Source organism: Myotis davidii, unplaced genomic scaffold, assembly GCF_000327345.1.
Source record: "Myotis davidii unplaced genomic scaffold, ASM32734v1 scaffold299, whole genome shotgun sequence".
NCBI lineage: Eukaryota > Metazoa > Chordata > Mammalia > Chiroptera > Vespertilionidae > Myotis > Myotis davidii.
In genome coordinates this window covers 2176863-2182767 of record NW_006293088.1, presented here as the reverse complement: position 1 = coordinate 2182767, position 5905 = coordinate 2176863, and the positions used below count along the sequence as shown (strand labels likewise).

Sequence of the window (5905 nt, the reverse complement as noted above, 5' to 3'; positions counted from 1 at the left end):
GGCGGGGCGGGGGCGGGGCGGTCTGCTGGCTCCTCTCCGTTGGGCGGAGGGCCCGTCAGTCAACCACGACCACGCCCTCAACTCCTCCGCGTCCCCCTGGTGGCAGCGAGGAGATCAGCTGAGACCAATTTGCTCCTTTCCGGTGTCTGACTTAGTCATTCATTCAACACGCTTTCAGCGGGCTCCCCGCTGCTGGGCGCCTGGATGCAGGCTCAGCACCTCCTCCGGGCGCCCCCAGCCTTGCGGGGTAGATAATGCGAATGCGGAGCTGCCACCGGGGCGAGGGCAGGAGGTGGCGGGAGCCCAGAGGAGTGGGTGCTCTAACCTGGCCTGGGGCCCGGGACCAGAGCCTTTTTAAAGGAGGCCTTTGCAAAGTAGGGAAGGGAGGAGAGGGAGCTGCCTAGCAGAGGCGGGAAGTCAGATACAGCATGACACCTCCTCCAGCAATCAGGTCGGGGAGAATGGGGAGCGGGACCCCAGCAGCCTACAGGGCCACAATGCCAAGCCAGTGCCTTGGTGGGTGGGCGCTGGGAGCCTCGGCTTGGCGAGGAGTGGTCAGGTGTGGAAGTTAAAGGGGCCATTCTGGCTGCGGTGCATGGAGGTGCCCCTGGGGAGGGTCCATGAAGACCCTCGCTGGGGCTGCGTGAGGGCTGCAGAGAACGGGATTGATCTGGCCAGTGTTGGTGAGCTGAAATATTGATGCTTCAGTGGAGGGACAGTGAGGGGGCCCCGTTCTGGCCGGGCCACTGGGCAAAGGAGGGCACCAGAGGTGCCGCTGTGGACACCAGTTTGTGTCTTGTGGAGGCTGAGGTGCAGGGGGACATCCAGTCCAGCCCCCACCCCTGTCCCAGCCCCTCCAGCCCAGACGCCAAGTCTGTTCCAATAATTCAGCCACGTGTGAGCAAGTCCTTGCTGGGGACGGGAGCCGAGGGGTGTGTGTGAATGGGCTATAAGAGGGGAGGGACAGGTTGGAGGGGATGCATGTTGGAGAAGGTCTGCTGGGAGGGTGGGAGCCCTGAAGGGTGGAGACTCAGAAGGGTGAAGAGCTCAGGCACACCCCTGACCCCAGCGGCCTCTTCAGCCTCCTTGAGAAGCCAAGTTAGGAGATGGTGAAGAGCCCAGCTGCTCCGGGGCGGCCAGGATCTGGGAGGAATGTGGGTGGGGAAGGGGAAGAGCCTGAGTGAGGCTAGGCAGGCACGTGTCTCTCCCCTCCCCCCCACCTCCCACCCCAAAGGCACTCAGCACATGGAGATGCTGGTAACTTCTGATTGGCTCTGGAGCACATCATCCAATCAGAAGACAGCTAACTGGTGGCCACCTGTCAAAGGTGCAGCTCAGAGCTCACTTGGAGGCCTTTGAGGTGAGCTCCCGTCTGGGCACCCCTCTGCCAGGAATTACTTTTGTGCCCCTATTGGGGTCCAGCCCCAGCAGGTCCAGGGGTCCCCAAAGGTGTGGACGGAGTCGGCGAAGAAGGAATGACACTGAGGCAGCGTTCAGTTGGTCAGCATAGCGAGATTCTCTAGCCAGGTTCTGTCCAGGTTCTCTTGCCATGTTCTCTCGCTAGGTTCTTCAGCCAGGTTCTATCCAGGTTCTCCTGCCATGTTCTGTCTAGATTCTCTAGCCAAGTTCTGTAGCCAGGTTTTATCTCCATTCCAGGGAGTAAAGTTTATGTAGCTTAAGCATGATTGTTCATAGTTAAAGTGATTAATTACCCACCTGGCAGTTAAGAGGTTTTATTCCCTCCCTAACTTCAGGGGAAAATCCCTATCTGGGGAAACAACCTTTCTCAGAGAGGTGACCTTGGATAAAACACATAGTGCCAAGAAGGTGAGCAAATATATTAAGAACAGTATGCCATATATGCCAGGTCCCTTCAAGCAGCAAGGATGGACCGGCTCCCAGCACACCCCTACTGTGTGGCAGCTACTGGGTAAATGCCAGGGTTCCCACTTTCCTGAGGACCGTAGAGCCTGGCACCCTTATTTCACCCACTGGGAAAGTGGGCCCAGAGTCGGGGAGGAACATTGCACTCCCACGGAAGCCCAGCCGGGCAGGTCACAGCAGGAGCGGGGTAGTGATCGACAGGTGGTTGCCAGGAGGGAAGGAAGGAAAATAAGCCTCGTTGCATTCTTCCTGTGAGCCACGCACTGTTCCAGGGCACTTTTCAGGTATTGGAATGAGATCATCCTACCCTCCCAGTAACCCTGCTACTTTACAGACGAGGCAAGTGAACCCCAGAAAGGTTAAGGAATTTGCCCTTAGCCGCATGACTCCTTAGAGTGGCAGAGCCAGGGTAGGAACTTGCACGGACGTGGGGGGCGGGGGTGGGGAGGGGGAGACAGAGGGGGGCAATGCGGTAAGAACAGAGGAGGAATGCTGTCTCTTGATTGGCTGGTGAGGAAGCTCTAGCCCGGGTCCTGCCTCTGTGGGGCCTCAGACAATTCACACTGCCATTCGCAGCCTCAGTTTCCTCAACTGTGAGCGACTGGTCTCTCAGCAGAGATGTAAGGGTGACATTACATGAGACAAACTATAGGAGACACCAGTGCATGTCTGGCAAAAAGGGAGAGCTCATAAAAAGAAAAGAAATTTTCCTCTCTTTTACAATCCAGTCTGGCCCTGCGACCCACACTCAGGGCTCCTGCTCCTGGCTCAGGGCCCTTGATGTTGGGCCGCAGGGCTCATCGGTGTGATGGGAGCCTCCTGGTGCCCAAGGGTTTAAAATAGCTGAAGTGGCCACAGCTGTTGGTGGATTCAGGGCCGGAGGTCGCAGGCTTCAGACGGCTCCCACAGCTCCCCTGGGGCCCGGAAGAGCCCCGAGGCATCTCATGATCTCATGGTGCCTGTTGGGGAATGCCAGCAAAGGGCAGGCTTAGCGTGGGCAGGTTCCTGGCACAGATCTGCCCCCAACTCGGGCTCCTGCCAGGCCTGTGCTAGAGAACCTGGGCTGGGAGGGGCTCTTACGATCCTTGACTGGGGTCTCTCTGGGCCAGGCCTTGGGAGAACCTGCAAGGTGACTCAGACATCTCCCGGGGCCGGCCTTGAGGAGCCTGACAGCTCATTGGGGGCATCATATGAGCAAGAATTTAAAAAGAAAGAAAAACACAAGTAATACCTGATCGCCGGGTACATTTAAAAAAATCTCCTGCCCTGTGACCCCAGGACCAGGTGATCACTGCTAATGCCTTTGAGAATGACCCCCTTCTTTGAGAATGACCTCCTGGCCGGAGGCAGTGCCAGTGTGAGGGGGCTGTGCGGGACCACACCTACTGAGCCCTGAGGCTGTGCCAGGAGCTGATCTCAGGGCTTCACACCTCTTAGCTCATTTAATCCTCCCAACAACTCTATGGGGTGGGAGCTATTATTATCCCCAATTTGTGCAGAGGCACCAGCAGCCGGTGGTAAAGAGCTTACGCGGCCTTTGGACTTGGCTAACCTGGGATCAAGTCCGGCTCTGCCCCTAACTGGCTAGGGGACATCTCTGGGTCTCGGCTTTTTCCTTCGTATGGGGGATACAGTGGTGCCCGCTTATCTGTGGGGGAATATGTTCCAAGACCCCCCGAGGACACTTGAAAACATGGGTAGTACCAAACCCTCTATACACTATGTTTTAATTTTTAAATTAGGCACAGTAAGAGATGAACAACAGTAACTACTAAAATAGGGCAATTATAGCCATAAGCTCTAATAAAAGTTATGTGAGTGTGATTTTATTAAGTACAATAAGGGTTACTTGAACACAAGCACTGTGATACTGCGACAGTCAATCTGATAACAGAGCCGGCTACTAAGTGACTAACGGGCGGTACCCTGTACAGCATGGATGCTGTGGACAAAGGGATGATTCCCATCCCAGGCAGGGCAGAGCGGCAGCGCATGAAATTTCATCTTGCTACCATGGGGCAGGGAAAATTTCCCCTCTTAGTTCTCCTGGCTGGTCTAATAATCGAATTGACATGAGATCGATTACCAGGAGAAAATAACCAAATTTAATGACGTATACACATATGAAGGCCCCATAAGAATCTGGGGCCCCAGGACAAATGGGGCAGTTGAGGCTTAAATGCCATCTTGACCTAAGGAGAAAGGGCTGGGACAGTGGTTTGGGACTTCAAAGGGCAGGAAGGCAATTCACATGGAGAGAGAGGAGCACATGTTTGGTACACAGTTTGCTGGGCCATCTATACTAATAAAAGGGTAATATGCTAATTAGACCAGGAGACCTTCTGGATGTCCTTCCAGACAAAGCCATGGTGACGGGGCCAAGGCAGAGGCGGTTAGGGGCAATGAGGCCAGGAGGGGAGGGCAGTTGGGGGTGAGCAGGCCGGCAGGCAGAGTGGTTAGGGGTGATCAGGCAGACAGGTAGCTGAGCCAGCGGTCCTGGATTGTGAGAGGGATGTGTGAGGGGTCCCAGATTGGAGAGGGTGCAGGCCAGGCTGAGGGACACCTCCCCACCCTCCAATGCACGAATTTTGTGCACCAGGCCACTAGTCTTTAATAATGGGACACAAGGAGGGTTTTGATCAAGCAGGTCTTCCTAGGCTCCTCCCTGTCACACCTAGTTCATCTGAAACTGTAATGATCTGTGATTATAGCTCCCTCCCTGAAGCAGGTCCTCTATATAGATCAGTGACGGCGAACCCATGACACGCGTGTCAGAGGTGACACGCGAACTTATTTTTTGGGTTGATTTTTCTGTGTTAGATGGCATCTAAATATATAAAAGAAATATCACAAATATAAGTCTTTGTTTTGCTATGGTTGCAAATATCAAAAAATTTCTATATGTGACCCGGCACCAGAGTTAAGTTAGGGTTTTTCAAAATGCTGACACGCCGAGCTCAAAAGGTTCGCCATCACTGGCCTAGATTCTTTTAGGCAGTTAGGGGGAAGGTCAAAGGTCTTTCCCGAGTCTCTTGTTTCTTAAAAATAACCAGCTCAAATATCCCCAAAAAGGCATATTTGTGGATGGCAGACGGGTCCTCTTACTACACAGGTCCTCAGAATAGGGCACAATTTAAAACTTATGAATCGTTTATTTCTGGAATTTTTCATTTAATATTTTTGGACCATGGTTGACCTCAGGTAACTGAACCCAGGGAAAGCCACACTGCAGGTCAGGGGCACTGCTGTCACAGCAGCCCCAGCCCCCAGGAGGGAAGGAATAACACAGGAAAACGCTCAGCGTATCAGGGCCCGGCGTAGACTCAGTCCCAGTGAATGGCAGGTATTTTCTACATCTATGTGCAGATACTTAAAATTTTTGTAAAAACAGGCTTCCGATTGTACACGCTATTTGATAACATGTTTAGAAAACCTCCACAATGTGTTCTGAGCATGCATTCCTAGGGTGCCATCATCGCCCCCTTCCCATTGTCCGGAACTTCAGGGTTTGCAAGTCCAAGCAAGGTTCGAATTAGCCAAGGAGACTCAGCGAGGGGAAGGGACTGTGCAAGGCCCCCCAGCCCGACAGCAAAGGAAGGGAAGCAGGGCAGGAGAGGGTGCTATTGAGCAAGTGCCACTGTGTGCCAGGCTGCACCAGGCGCCAGGGGGACTGAGATGTGAAAACAGCTGCCTCAGTGAAGCTGTGGTCAGTTTTGGGCGGGGAGAGTGGGCACAGGGGCATGCCCTGTGATCACCATGAGGCCCCCCAAAGCCAGCCGAGCACATGGTCGTACCTAACACCCTTCTATACAGAAGTTGTGGAGAGGCCAGGGCCTTGGGACCCAGAAGAGGGGGGCAGGACTGCCATGGAGAATGAGGGAAGGGAGCCAGGTGTCTAAGGTGAGACCTGGAGGATGGGCTGAGCGTGGGGAAGGGAGAGAGAATGTTCCAGAGGGAAGTGCATATGCAAGGGCCGGACGAGTTCCACCTGGCCAGGGAAGGGGGTAGGGGTGGTGGTGGT

The 5905-nt window shown here is 54.4% G+C and overlaps 1 protein-coding gene across 1 annotated transcript in view; it reads right to left on the bottom strand.

The window, feature by feature from the left end:
- Positions 1-5905, bottom strand: part of PADI2 (peptidyl arginine deiminase, type II) — a 115022-nt gene that overhangs the window by 59873 nt on the left and 49244 nt on the right. The gene's annotated exons all lie outside the window — the stretch shown is intronic.